Below are 16,312 nucleotides of genomic sequence, written 5' to 3'. Positions count from 1 at the left end.
GAATTTAATTGAAGTTCATTTTCAATTTCATCTCTTTTCTAATAGCTTTTCTTATTATTATAAATTGTTCTAACTTTTTATTATCTTTTATCTTGTGAACTTCTTCTTTACTGTATGTTTGATTGTTATTACAAAAAAATTAAATTTTAATCCTTCAAATTATACTCTATTCTACTATGTTTTCATTGGCAATGACAATGTTAGAAACAAAACTCAACATTCATTGCTTGAAATTTTTAAGATTGTTGAAATTTTATGTCAATACTTTAAAATTTCTTTGACAAATAAGTAAGAACATTTTAGAATTCGAAAAATTACATGAGGAGACGTTTAAACACAAAAATATATAATGGGATATCATCAAAAATTGAGTGGAAACATTTGTAAGATTTTAATAAAAATTATACCTACTGTTCTAAATAAAAAATTTCATTAGGGTCTCTTTCACCACTCATCCAATTTTATTTTATAAGATATTATATATATACAGTAATTGTCACATCAATACTGCTACTTACTTTAACTGATTTTTTTTAATTTTATTTTTACAAAAATACAACAGTATAAACTGTTCCCTTTCATATGATTAGGTTGGTGTCTAGAGAATTTATCACTTTTAAGAAGAAAAAAAAAGTTAAAAACTTTGTTGTGACGGTGCATTTTATTAGAAAAATTTTCCAAATAAATCATAAAGAAAGATGAGATAGATTGCACTGAAAGTAGTACAGAGGAGAGAGATTGAGCAGGGATGTGAGCCACACGATTGAATTGTGGCAAATTGGATGGTGGTGATTTGCTGAAGGGGGACCAAAAGTTAAGTAGTGTGCTGTGTACCACTCTCTCTCTCTCTCTTTCTGGTCAGCTGTCATATATATACATAATATGTAACGTAGTGTTGGAACTTGACCATCTAAGACAACTTACATCCATCATAACTTACCAATGCTATCTTCGGAATATGGAAGTGGTTCTGTGCTGGGCCCACACCATCTGGACACAACGTGAACTGTTTTTTTCTTCATAAAGTCAGAGAACAAACACTTTTTCTGTTTTTTCTTTTTTTACTTTATTTTTTATTTTGGTTGTCTAATAGAACACTCAATAATTTACAATTGAACACGTACAATCTTCTCATCCCTCAATGGCCCAATATTTTTCTCATATTGTTGTTTATAGATTTGTTCTTAAAAATGTACATTAAAAATGCATTGAGGAAAAATTTTATTACAATTATTTTATTTATTTATTAAATTTAGCTTTATATTATAATTTGACTCTTCCAATTAAAAATTTATGGTTCCGTCCTACCTATATGCATTTGACAATTATTCAAAAATTTCCCTTGGGGCGGCCACGAAAGGATTCGAACTCACAGGTACAGCCATGTTTAATTTTAGTGTTTAGACTCTCTTTTAATATGTTGTAAATTTTTTTAACCAACTTAAATCTATGAATACATTATTCTGAATTTTAACATATTTGTTGTAGATGTCAAAAAAATATTTATGTATTAATATTTACTTCTAGAATGAATGCGTTGAAACACGTTTTAACTGTGTTGATTTTTTTTTGAATTTCTTTATTTTAAATTTTCATATTTAAATCATGTTTAAAAACATTTGTTCTAGTTGAAATATGGAACAAATGTATTAAAAATGAATTTAACTGCATTGAACAACGTTATTACACGCTATAATAGATGGTTTCTATAGCAGATAGTCCGAACTCTTGATTTCAAGTGTGTAATTTGAAATCAACCTAATGTTGTATTTGGGAGTACCGAATTAATGTCATGGATTTAAAATTGGAGGAAATTAAATTTAAAATTTAAACTAAATTTTCTCTAATAGCAAATTCGAGATGTGGATTCTATACTCCCAAAGGTTAAATTTATTTTTTAAAAATTTAAATTGAAATAAAGTTGGTCAATTAGTTAGGTTGAGCTATAATGACTTTTTTACTTCAAAAAAAAAAAAAAAAAAAATAGGAGTTCGATTGCAAATTCTTAACCAAAATTCAACACTAAAATAATTTTCTTTAATTAGATTTTAACTTTTTATGCTAAAAGAATTTGCAATCCAACTCCTTTTTTTTTTTTTTTTTTTTGGCTTTCTTTGAAGTAAAAAAAGTCATTATAGAATCCAACTTTTGTTGACGTAGTCTGTGAAAGCCTTGATTTTTTAAACCAGTGCATCATATGATGAATCGAAGTTTGACTCAATAACGGATCCGAAATGCGGAAGCGAAAATAAAAAACAAGTCTCAAAAGATACAAAGCATCTCTAAGACGCCAAAGTGACCTTCCATGAGGCCACAGAACTCAACGAAAACAACGCAGAAGAAAAAAATTTAAAAAAAAAAAAAAAAAAAAAAGGAAGAAGAAAAAAAGCCCAAATAAGCCCCCAAGGGCAAAATAATCTTTTTATATAGAAATAACGTCTCTAGAAATGTACATCATCCCCAAGACACATCCGTGACTTCCCATAAAGTCACGGAACTCAAAAGAAAGCATAGCAGAAGTAATTTAAAAAGGAAAACCGGACAAGTTTAACCCCAAGGGCAAAATGGTAAATTTTAGCAAGATTTTGGGTGCTACCAAGCATTCCATTGGATAGATAAAAAAAAAAAAAAAATTGATCTCATTCGAAGTCCGGACGAAGGAGAATGGACCCGGAGAAAAAACGGCGTCGTGGCAACCCAAGGCACCAGACCAGCAAGCCCATGCGTGCTCACCAATGCACACCCACCCGCACGCGCCCATGCACGCTCACGCGCGCGCTGTGCATGCGGCAAGGCAATGCTGACAGCGACTAAATTTTCTGATTTTTCCAAAACTGAGAGCAATTTTGGACCCTTAAACGATTTTTTTTGCAAAAACACAAAGAAGAAACCCTCCTTAAAATCAAGTTTTCTACCTGACTATATCGAAAGAAAATTTTAAATGTATTGTGAAATACCCAGAATGCCCCTGGATCAGTTTAGGTCATAAAAGATGAAAATGCAACTTTGTACCAAGTATTCATTTGGCCCTAAATGCATTTCTAGGCTAAAATGATTATGCACGCAAAAGTATTTAGTGATTTTAAATCCGCGGGAATGACCCGTGGGACCCATAAATGCTCGATACAAAATTTGACCTATTAAAACTTAAAAATGCTTAAAAATGGACTTTAAAATGAAAATTTGAAACTCAAAATTACAAAATGGTTTCAAATGACCGTTTCGCCGTTGACCACACTTCATGCATAATTGAAGAGACCCTATGGAAGTGTTAAAACCCACTTCCCACCACCCATGTAAATGTAATGGAGTTAAAGTATTGCATTTTTCTATTTTTCCATAAAATAGACTAGAAAGTAAAAGTACTTAAAATGTAAAATAAATGTCCACGACCTATAGCCTCATCTCATACAGGTCAAATACATCATAAAAAGTGTACTTATGTATACATTACATATTTAGAACCAAATATACAAGTTTTGACATATAAAGTTATAAATAAGATTTCATGCTAACATTTGCATGAATCGTGAACTTCAAATCTACAAATCATCCTAAGCATAATGTGAATATCGGATCTTGATTTCTGTACCTGAAAAATGTCCCCACTATGTGGGTGAGTAACATAAAGCTACTCGTAAGAGATGAGCATGCATAGGCCTAACGTTTTACTGTTTTATTAAGTTAATATAAACCAACTCATACGGTTCATGCCACCTAACGTCTATATCCATGGTGAGACTCAAGGAATATTCTAAGCTACCTCAAAGCATTTATAGCATAAACCACATCATTCATGCAATTAAACAACATAGGAGCATATAGTGTAAAGCAACAAGATATAGGTATTTAAAGTTATCAACTTGGAACCTAAAATACGAAAATAACCGAAACGGTTCATGCCACCTAACGTCTATGTTCTAAATGAGTATAAGGAATCATCCCAGGCTACATTCAACAATTAAAACACAAATTTCAATTTCAATGCAATTTAACAAACCTTGGAACTTCCAATGCAACGCAACCAAATATAGATTATCAAAGTTATCCATTTGAAACCTAAAGTGTGTAAACAACTAAATATTACTATTTAGTAAAAGTAGAACTTCTAGTACAATGCATCAAGACATAAATTATCAAATTAAACCATTTGAAATCTAAAATGCGGAAAACAACTAAATATAACAATTTAGTATCATTAGAACATCTAATACAATGCATCAAGACATAAATTATCAAAGTTATCAACTTGAAATCTAAAATGCGAAAATAACAAGTTATCACAATTTAGTGTCATTAACTTGTAATCAAAAGCGAAATCAACAAAGGTGGATCCTCGGATATCAATCGGATCAGACCGACACAGGGCTACTAACCCATGGGCAGCCTACCCTACGTGCGCACTAGACTCATAAGAGGAACTCTCATCCCCCGTACTAGAACCATGTCTTAGCCGTAGTCAAACAAATGATATCCTAAGTTTCCAAAATCAAGAAGTTGTGCAACCACATATATATCATCATATATATATACAAGATAAAAGTTATCTATCATGCACAATTCAATTTTGGAAACACACAACACATGCTCTAAGTCCACAACTATTATGGCAAACAAAATGTCGAATCTTTAGTGGGCCATTTGTTACATGCTATAACAATATTATTCAATATTAAAAACATAACTTTATGCTTATAATACAAGCTCGGAATTATGATTTAAACATATAATCAACGTCAAATACATAATTAAATCCTTAATACAATAGAACCGAAAATTAATTAAATAAACTAATTTATTTCTTTAGATTTCAAATCTCATCCAAATAATCCCTAATTAACATTTGTTAGACAACATAGCATGGTCATTACATATACTGACTCAAAAACATAATTAGGTTATCAGAACAATAAAATAGATTTTAATTAAATCTCTAGATTTTAAAACTTATCAAAATGCTCTCAAATTAAGATACATTAACGAACATATCAAGGCTTAGTTCAATATCACATTATAAGTTACTTCCATGCAAGATACAACCATGAGAATTAAACTTTAATTCAAGAAAATAATTAAATAAAAGTTTCAAAACATATTTAAATTTTCTCAATTTAATGAAAGAACATAGCATGCTCATCAATAATATCAAGTTAAAAATTCATTTACATGAATAGAACACTTAAACTAAAATTAATTAATCTAATTAATTAATTTTCTTTAAGTTTTAAAACAATTCCAAATATTATCAAATTCACATATGTTAAAGAACATACTAAGGCCTAATTTAATATCATATTACAAGTTGATTCCATACTAGTTACAACCTTGTGAATTAAATTTTCATACAAGTGAAAGATTAAATAAAAATTTTAATACTTATTCAAATACTTCCAATTTAATATATGTTAATGAATATATCAAGGCCTAATTTAATAGCATGTCACAATTTAATTTCAAGCTATATACAACCATGTGAATTAAACTTTCTACATAGAAAATAATTAAATTAAATTCTAGAATTAATACAAAGGCACGCATACGAGTTATATAGGCATATAAAACATTCAATACTACAAATATAATCCTAAAACATCCCCTACCTCCATTTGAGATGAAATCTCAAATCCCACCGAAAGGAAACTGCTTCGAATCCAACGATACTTCTGGGTTACGATGGGGACAACGAGGGGAACAACAATTACCCTTGAGGCACCACTAAAATCCAAACCCGAACTCGAAACCCAAACTCAAAAATGGTCAAAAATAGATTCTAATAAGGGGGAAAGGACCGCCTCGCCAAGGCCTACGATAAACGCTAAGGTACTATGGCAAAATTCAAGAGGGAAGAAGGTCGAAAAGAAAAAAGAAGGGTGGAAGCCCCTTGGGCTGCCATGGCTGCCGGCCAAGAGAGGGAGCAGATGAGAAAGTTGACTTTTCATTTTAAGTTCCCCTATTTATAGAAAAACCCTAAAAGTGCCCCGAACGGGCCCCTTGGGGTCCAGAAAAATGAATCTGCGCAGACGTGCTCAAACGGTAAAACACCGTGAACGAAAAAGAACCGAAATGAAAAAAAAAAAATGAATAATGGAAGAAACGGCATCGAAAATTGAGTCCTGTACAGAAAGATATGCCCCGAACAAGTTCGGCGACAACCGGGGTCGAAAACCCTAAAACTGGGAAACACGACCGGAAGGAAATTCTAAGAGTACATGACTCAACAAAAAATGAAAATGAATCATGTACGAGGATCTAAGCTCAAAATGAGGCACTTTGCAATAACTTTCGTTAATTGTACAATGGCCCCTCCAACAAAGAATAATTGCAAAACTGGTCCAGAATGAAAATATCTTTCAAAAAACCCCTAATCAAAATATCTCCAAAAGATATTTATGAAAAACACCCCTATAAATATCAATATTTCTGAAAAATCCTTTCATCCATGCCCCCACGGAAAAAGGAACAACCGGCGAGCTTTTTTTCAAAAGTAAAATTATGCGTTTCGAGGAAATCGACTGGAATGAAAACTCGTGAAGTCAAAACTTATCTCTGAACACGGAAAGTGAGGTTATGCCAACAAAGTGACAAACGGGGAAAAGACAAAAAGTGATAGTGTCCAAAAAATGAAAATGTGAAAATAACGCGGTCCTTTAAAGAAGTTGTCAATCCAAAGGAAAGAGTCTCGGAAACCATTTCCAAGTACTTCAGACGACATTAAGTGATGAGTAACCAAATTCAGAAAAGAAAATTCAACGAAAAAAATTCATCCGTAAAATTTGAGAAAAAGGAAAGGAAGGAAAATGACAGGGTCATTTCATAGACCTCTTAAAAAAGTTGCTGAAAATTGATTGGTAAAAAATAGTCATTATCAAAAGAGGTCTAGGTCGAGGTTGAGATCCAATCTATCCGACGGGATGTGTAAAATAATTTACTGAAAATTGATTGGTAAGTTATATTTTTTAAATTAAAATTTTTTTTTTTATGACAACCAAACACTGCAAAATAAAAAAATATTTTACACCCAAACAAATGAAGCCTAAGTATAAAAAATAAAATAACAAAAAACCACCACAAGAAAATCAATTTAAACCACTAATTAAGACGACACGCATTATTGTTGTGGTATATATTACAATTGAAAAAATGAGCGAAATTTGAACCGAACACATTCCTGGGGTTGTTCTCATCATTATCAAAAGAATAATGATACTTACACCGAAGCCATGCACCGAATTATTGGGCATAATGATGTGTCAGTCCAGCTAGCAGACAACGTGATTTTTTACTAATCTGCTTATTCACGTTTACTATTCACTATCCATAATTTTAGAAACGTTTTTGCCGTCCCTAATTTGTAGCATTTTTTTTCCTCCGATTCAACGTGATCTGTAACAACTTCAAATGTTTTGGTTTTTTGATGATTTGAAGCTATTGAGTACCTCTGCTAAATCATATATATATATATATATATATCAATCTCCCATGTATATGTTGCTGCAAATTTTTTTTTTTTTTTTTTAGGAGTTCAACACCAATGTCAATCTATTGAATAGAAATTGATTTAGACGACTAGTGCTGATCAAACAATTCCATCTAAAATTTGTAGCAACATATACATATACAGGGAGATTGATATATATATATATACACACACACATATATATTTAATTCACCAGAGACTCTACAAATCGTCAAAAGCTGTAAATCGTCAAACGCTTGTTGTAAATAGTCAAAACATTTAGAGTTGTTGTAGATTGCATCGAATCGGAAGAGAAACTTCGTCTGAGAAATTAGGACAGAAAAGACGTTTCTAAAATTATGATAGTGAACAGTAAACGTGAATAAACAGAATAATAAAAAATCACGTTGTCTACCAACTGTACTACCACATCATTCTACCCAATAATTCAGTGCATGGCTTCGGTGTAAGTATCATTACTCTTATCAAAATCATTCAACTAGATGCAATCATGACAGTCCAAAATAGTCTTAAAATTAATAATATCATTAATTACAAATGTACTTTTAATTCTTTTCAAAAATTTTGTTTGTTTTTTCAATTTTGGTTTCTTTTTTGAAAATTCAATATAAAAAAGATTGTGTAGTATTTTTAAAAATATCTAAAAACCTTTTTTCTATTTAACAATGTGAACTTTTAAACTTCAAATGAATATTTTTAAATTTTCAAAACAGAAAAATGCATCCGTTTGGATTCTCATAAAAAAATAAAAAATAAAAAAAGGGGGATAAAATTGGGACAAGGTAGTTCTTAATTATTTGTCAATAATTGATATTAGTTTCACGAAAAGGACAATGCATGCATGTTTATTATGATTAATGAGTTTGATTTATTTAAAGACCTGCCACCATGCATTAGCTCATTGGACGGTATTTCTTCCACCGTCCAAAAAAGATTTTGAAGGGTCTAAGAGTCATAATTGGGACAAGGTAACGTGTAAACATGCCCCTCATGTCCTTTGATTTAATGCTCAATTTTATTGCAAGGACACATAAATACAATATTTTTTTTTGGTCCAAACAATTAACTTTCATAATGTATTCGGAGAGATTCGAACAAGAAGAAATATTACTAGGTCGCAAACTGAAATCACATAAATATATTTTTAATTTTGAATGGTGAATGGTGAATAAATAATTTTATTTTGATATAGGTGATGTAGAACACAATGAGCTACTTTTTTTCAAACTCTTTCTCTATTAATACTTCTTAGCATAATAGAATAATCTAAAGGCATATTAACTCAAAATCCAATGTAACTTTTGGACAACTAAGATAGATTTCACTGTACATTTAACTTTTTTTTTTTTTTTTTTGATAATCGGGGCATCTAAGGATTCGCTCCGTGTTAGTAAGCATCCAAACTCAGATGATTTTACCACTATACTAATCCCTTAGGGCTAATTTGGTGTGTTGAACTAGGTTGGAATGGAATGGCCATTCCAACTTCTGATTCCTTTTTTCTTATTTGGTGTATTATTTTAAAGGTGGAATTATTCCAACTTATATCCTGAGAATGCTCATTCCATCAAAAAGTTAGAATGGCCATTCCACTTCTTGACCATTGACCAAAGGAATAACCATTCCATTCCCAACAAAAATTTTAAAAAAATATAAGTAAAATAAAAAAAAAAACATTTAACCTAAAAATTTCTCTCACACGACTCACGAAACATTTGAGACAACCTGCTACTGCCTCCCTCAGCCGCTTGCTCCACCGTCTCCCTCAGCCATCTTCCTCCACCGTCTCCTTCAGCCATCTTCCTCCACCGTCCAATAAATGGCAGATACTCCGTCCAATAAATGGCAGATACTCCTCCTTCCTCTCTCACCACCCATATTTTTTCCTTCTCTCTCACCATTGCCGGTGGGCAACGGCGGTGGCGGAGGGCTATGATGCCTATGCTTTATTCAATCTGACTGTTGTTTTCACCAACAAAGAATTGAATTCGAATGAATTCGATTTGGCTGAAGAACACATCAATGAATGATCAGAGAAAAAATTTCTAACTTTTTGAGATTTATAGAATAATTAAGGTATGTAGTATTCACAGTCGTAGCAGCAGAAGAGAGGAGGTTTGGTATCTCTATCGCCATCTCAAACACTGCCAGTCAGATAAGGCGATGATAGATCTGCGATTTGGGGATGGAAATTCAAATAGTAAGCACCATAGAGATAGATGCATAGATGTTCATTACAGATATCAAGCAGATTGATAAAACTCAAAGATGTTAGTGATGTTGGTGGATTCATACTACAAATTGAACTGTTTAGCAATTCTTACTCTTATTTATTTTTAGCAATTCTTACAAATTGAACTGTAGCAATTCATACTACAAATTGAACTGTTTAGAATTTTGATAGGAATATTTTGAAAAAAAAAAAAAATCATTCCATTCTAATTTTAGGATGGTCCGGCCAAATATTAGAATGGAAATAAGCATTCCATTCACGTTTGAAACCAAACATTGAAATAAAAATGACCATTCTATTCTCATTCAATTCTCACTTATGTTTTCATTCCATTTCATTTTATTCATGCACACCAAACTAACCCTCAGGGTTATCTCAATTCTTTTGTTGAGATACCTTTCATTAGGCTTGTTCATAATAATAACAACAATAATAATAATAAAAAGCTGAGCATATAATTTTTGAAAATTTATAAAAATGTTATTGATGCATCATCAATTAAAATTATTCTTTCCCATATCATAGTGAATGGCATGTACTTGGTCTTACAAGAAAATGATGGTTCAACATTTTACTAGTCCCCTAATCTTCTCTGGACAAAAAAAGAGAGAAAGAAAAGGTGTGAGAATTAATTTTGAATAATGTAAGTAATTAAATGGAAATCTAAACATGTTCCTATTAATTTTGGATCACAATTGCCATAGGAATGACCGGGTGTCACGGTAAAACCTATATAGTTTAAGGACTCAGATTGTACGATCGCGAATTATGAAAAGATGTAAAAGTTTTATTTGTAATATCTTTTACACATTCTTATATGCAATGAAAAAGGAGGCCTTTGTAAAACCTGCCTTGATATAAACTTTTTCAAATCGAATCTGAAAAGATAAATTTTATATAAAAGGGGGGTGAAGATTATCAGAGGGAGGGTGGTACTAATAAAAAAAATTCTTTTATAAATAAAGTTATCAAAAATTGCGGTAAATAAAAAACAGATGTTTGATGACACATCCTAATAAATACTTTTCATATTTAATAGGATGTTACCAATAACTTACCATATTTGATAGTAACAACTTTAATAAGAAAATACTATAATTGTTTTTATAAAAAATAAAAATGGCATAATTGATTAATGAAAAAAAGTTGTAGATGTCTTGATGGCCCAATGAGTTAGTGCCTCTCGTAAATTTAATTTGGAGTGTCGGGCTTAAACTCTTTACATTTACTAATCTAACTTCCAACATTTCTTACCTTTACAAATAAAAAATGAAAAAAATTACTTAAAATATTCAACCTTTACTCGTAACATAATTTTAAAACTTCAAAAGTTGTTTAGTAGAAAAATAATTCCAAACTTCCAAATGAGCTTTAACTACTAATTGAAGTCAAATAAACATTTTAACCACATTGCCTCAAATCACATGACAACATTAGTGAGAATTGGGAGATATATGTTCCTTTCTTATCTAAACCACTTAAATATAGTTTGACCAAGTCAAGTAGTTAACTTGCTACCCATAGAACCTTTCCCTAATGCATACAAATATATATAATTCATTGAGAGATAATATGTATAATCGTCTCTTTCTTTTCCCCCTCATAAGGGGGCGGAGCCGGTGTATGTTCACGGGTACATGTCCCTGCTCGGTCCTATTTATTATAATACATGTATTAAATTTATATATTTTTATATAAAAAAAATTATATAATGTTCCTTTTGAAATTTTTATTTTTAAAAATTATTTCTTAAATTTTGTATTTTTTCTCTGTCACTTTTTAAATTCGTTTAATTGTCTTGACAAAAAATTCAAAATTTTCTTTTTGAATCAAAGTCCAACTTTTTTCCCTTACAAAATTGAAAAAAAAAAAAAAAATCCTCTCCAGTTACTTCTGAAGTATCTCTATTTTTTCTTCTTTGTCTCTTAATTTGTAGAATCTATATTAATTGTAATGTTTATTGATTTTTTTTTTCACACTGTGTTCCCTTAAATTTAATTTCTGGCTCCGCCCCTGCCTGTCATGGAGGGCCTCGATTTTAAATTATGCTAATTTTTGCAACAACACATCCCCACAACTTAATAGTTAATACCGGAGACATGCAATCCTCCTATTCCATATGCTTTTCTCCATGTAGTTTTAAGAGATTTGAATTCCCAACTTTCAAAATGGATGTTGAAGGCTTTGCAATTAGTCCATCTTTTTAAAAGCTTAGTCATTTATCCTTTAATATTATATTATAGGCTGACACATGAATATTAGAGTTTGGCATCCGACTTTGTTTTTGTTACTTTCTCGGTGGGTCACCAACCATGAATTCAGGTAAACCAATGTTGGGCAGTTAGTGTTCATATATATTGTATTTACAGTTCTATGAATCAAGTATGATAAATAGATCATAAATTTGTCGAAGAGTTATTAATTTATTCATGAACAAAGTTTTAAACCATAACTATATATGTATTAATTAATGAAAAATATAAAAAAAAATAAAATTTATAGTTATAAGTGCAATTACACATAGACAAAAATAAATTTTAATTACAAAAAGTAATTGAATGAAATAAAATAGTAAGTTTTTCTCTTATTTTGTTTGGCTGAAATTTTTTTAAATATAAGGATAAATGATATTGTGGGATTTAATTATACAAGACATGTGATAAAAAAATAATACGTAGTTACAATAATAACTATGAATTTTACTTTATTATTTTTTTATACTTTTTTTTTTTTTTTTAACTAAAATTATGGCGCTACATGTAACATAATGTATAATTTTTTTTTTTTAACTTTTGTTTTTTTAACTTATAAATTCAAATATTACTATTTAAGAAAAAGAAACAACATGTTTCAGAGAAATTCACACATTGAATTGTAATAAAATCACTCACGATTTGACCTAATGAGAGTATTTTAATAAAAATAACAACCCTTGGTTAATTGAGAGGTTTTTTTGGCAAAAGAATTTAAAGAGAAGAATTAGGTAAAACGTTACGAGTCAAGATGGATGTATATAAAAAAAAACATTTATGCCTCAAAGCTGGTTATTACAAAGAAGACAGTGACTGAGAGTAGTGTGTGTGATATTTGGAAGGAACAGAAAGACAAAATAGAAGTCAATTGTATCATCAATCTATTGGAGTAACCAGCTTGTATCTATTGGCTATTTCACGTTTGTAATGAAAGATTAGTTTTTGAATTTAGATCACCTACGTTAAATCTTTTATAAGTTATCTTTTAAGTCAAATTTATTTACTATTTGTGTTAAACCACGTTAACTAAATTTAAAAAAAAAAAAAAAAAAAAAATTTAAAATTACACCATTTTAAGATAAGAAAAATTTATCAAAATTTAAAATCTGCTCTATTTTAAAATAAAAAAATTCATCACATTTGTTAGACGTTAACATCATCCTCTCTCCCCTATTTTTTCCTAAAAAAAATCTCCCCTCTCCTCTTGCTCACTCCCACTATTAGGGGAAATATTTCGTGCCAAAAATGAATGTTCTTTTTCACTATTTTTGTATTCATGTTTATTTTTTTTTGATTTTGAATTTATATACATTAAATATTTTAGGGGTTGAAAAGAAAATATGCATGGTCATGTTTCTTTATTTGGTTTGATTGAAATTTTGTAAACACTTCAAGTTTTAGGGTTGACATTAGAGCAATGGCTTGATTATTGCCCTTATCTGTTTGTGTGGAAGTCAGTAAAAAATGAGTGAATATATATACCCACAAATATAAATAGTGAGAAAAAATATTTATTTTTGGCGCGAAATATTCTCCCAATTATGGGAATAAGTAAGTGGAGAGAGAGTGAATAATGTTTTTTTTTTGGAAAAGATGAGGGAGTGTATAGTGAATTTTCCTTAGTTTAAAACGGTACAATTTTCAAACATAGGTAATTTTTTCTTTATCTCAAAACGGTACAGTTTTCAAATTTTCTTTAAATTAGTTTTTAACACAAGCAGTAGATAGATTGTAAAAATCACGTGTCAATTCGCAGAATTAATTCTAGCGTTGATTATTTTCAAATTGGCATACTCCTAATCCGAATCTTATGTGTAACTGCCACATTTAAAATTTTATTTGGGCGCCAAATATACCAAAAATAAATATGGAAAGAAGTTGAAGAGGTTTTGACAACCCCTCGCATCCACTTCGTAATGAACTTTTGAAGTTTTTTTTTTTTTTTTTTTTTTTTGTTTTTTTTTTTTAATCCCCAAACTGATACAATATACACAAGCCAAAATTTATATTGAAAAAAAAGAAGAAAAGAACATGAATACCTTCGATCTTATTAGGATTTGTTTTTTTTCTCTTAAGCTCCGTTTGGTTAACTGGAAATAGTAAGAAAAGAAATGAAATGAAAAATGAAAAGAAAAGTGAAGTGAATGAAAAGAAAATTGATTTTCTAGTATGTATTTGGTTAAGATGAAAATTTATCCAAGAAAATTGTAAAAAAAATATCATGTTATAATTTAGGTACCTAAATCGTCCTTATTTTATAAAAATGGTAACATAATAAAAAATTAATTAGTAGTATGTATGTAAAAAAAAAAAAAAAAAAAAAAAAATGATGGAGTTTTCAATTTATTTAAATTTGTAAACTACTATTTATTTCATTCACATATGTAGGAAAGCAACTAAAAATGGAAGTCAAGTTAATTAAAACCCTATCAATGATAAAATTGTTGTTGGGCAACAATTTTTTGAAGCCCAGTAAAATAAATAAATAAATTTGTTCAGTAAAATAATATTGTTGGATAAAAAAGAAACACAAAATAAAAAGATGTTGCTTTCACATTAAAATAAAATTTCCTTATGTTTTATGGAGGAAACGTTTTGAGGAAAATAAAAGGTTACGAGAATCTTAATTTTTTAGAACTTTTCCTTTTCTATCTAACCAAATTCTTAAAAAGTTTCAAAATTTTCTGTTTTCTTTCTTTTCTTACTGATTCTATCTAACCAAACGAAGCCTTAAGCTGTAATGACTCGGTCATTTCCTTCTTTTCCTTTTTCTTCAGAATTTTACGGATGAATTTTTTTCGTTGAAATTTCTTTTCTAAGTTCGATTTTTTGTCACTTAGTTTTGTCTTGAGTGCTCGGAAATGGTTTCCGAGACTCTTTCCTTTAGATTGATAAATTCCTTTAAGAATCGAGTCATTTCTACATTTTTCGTTTTTCGACACTATTCACTTTTCGTCCTTTTCCCTATTTTGTCTTATCCCCGTTTGTCAATTTGTTGACATAACCTCACTTTTTGTGTTCGGAGTTGGTTTTTGACTTCATGTATCTTCATTCTAAGTGGTTTCCATGAAATATATATTTTTACTTTTGGGGGAAAGTACTCTGGTTGCTCCCGGTGTCCATAGGGGCATGGATGCATAGTTTTTCAAAATCTTTTTCTTTTCTTGGGGTGTTTTTCGTAAATATCTTTTGAAGATATTTTATTTTAGGGGTTTTTAAGAAAAAAAAAAATTTGAAGATATTTTAATTCTGGGTCATTAGTGCAGTTTTCATTTTTTAGATGGGCCATTGTGCAATTAACGAACGTTATTGCAAAATGCCTCGTTTTAAGCCTAAATTCTCGTACGAGATTCATTTTCACTTTTCGTCGAGTAGTGTACTCTTAGAATTGCTTTCTGGTCGTTTTCACCCAGTTTCAAGATTTTTTGCCTCAATTGCCGCCGAACTTATTCAGGGCATATCTCTCTACTCAGGACTCTATTTTTTACGCCGTTTCTTCCATTGTTCATATTTTCTCATTTCGGTACTTTTTCGTTCATAGACTTTTATCATTTGATTGCGTCTGCTCAAATTCCACTTTTCTGGACTCGGTAGGGCCCTTTTGGAGCACTTTTAGGGTTTTCCTATAAAAGAAGGGTGAGACATTTCATTTTTGACCTTCTCTTCTCTTCATGCATGACCAGTAGCTACCACCCTTCTTCTCTCAATTAAACCTCATTCCCTTTGTTAAAAAGTTATAGTGAATTTGCGTTTTGTCTTTGTCTTGATGACGCGCATCTTTCCCTCTTATTAGAACCCATTTTTGGCCATTTTTTGAGTTCGGGTTTGAGGTCAAGTTAGGATTTTGGTATGTCCTCCTTGGAGTTTAATATTTATGGCATTGTCCCCGACAAAACCTCGAAGTATTGTCGGATTCAGAACTGTTTCATTTTGGTGGCTTTTGAGATTTTCATCTCAAATTGAGGTAGGGGATGTCTGAGGTCTATATTTATGTTGTATTGATTGTTATATAAGCATATACAACTTGTAAGCATGCATTTGTTCAAGTTTTAGAATTTAATTTAATTATTTTCTATGTTTAAGATTTAATTCTCATGAAGGTGTGTACCTTATAATTCAATTGTGACATGCTAGTAAATTAGGCATTGGAATGTATATCAACATATATTAAATTGGAAGCATTTGAATAAGAAATGCAAATTTTTTTTAGTATTCATCTTTTGTGAAAGATTAATTCACATAGTTGTAACAAATTTGAAATCAACTTGTAATGTGATATTAAAATAGGCCTTGGTATATTCTTCAACCTATGTAAAATTGAGGACATTTAGAATTATTTAGAAATCTAGA

This window comes from Cornus florida, unplaced genomic scaffold (genome assembly GCF_030987335.1).
Source record: "Cornus florida cultivar Cherokee Brave unplaced genomic scaffold, ASM3098733v1 CherokeeBrave_3.0.0_Hap2_Chr11, whole genome shotgun sequence".
Taxonomy (NCBI): domain Eukaryota; kingdom Viridiplantae; phylum Streptophyta; class Magnoliopsida; order Cornales; family Cornaceae; genus Cornus; species Cornus florida.
This window is presented reverse-complemented; position numbering follows the sequence as displayed.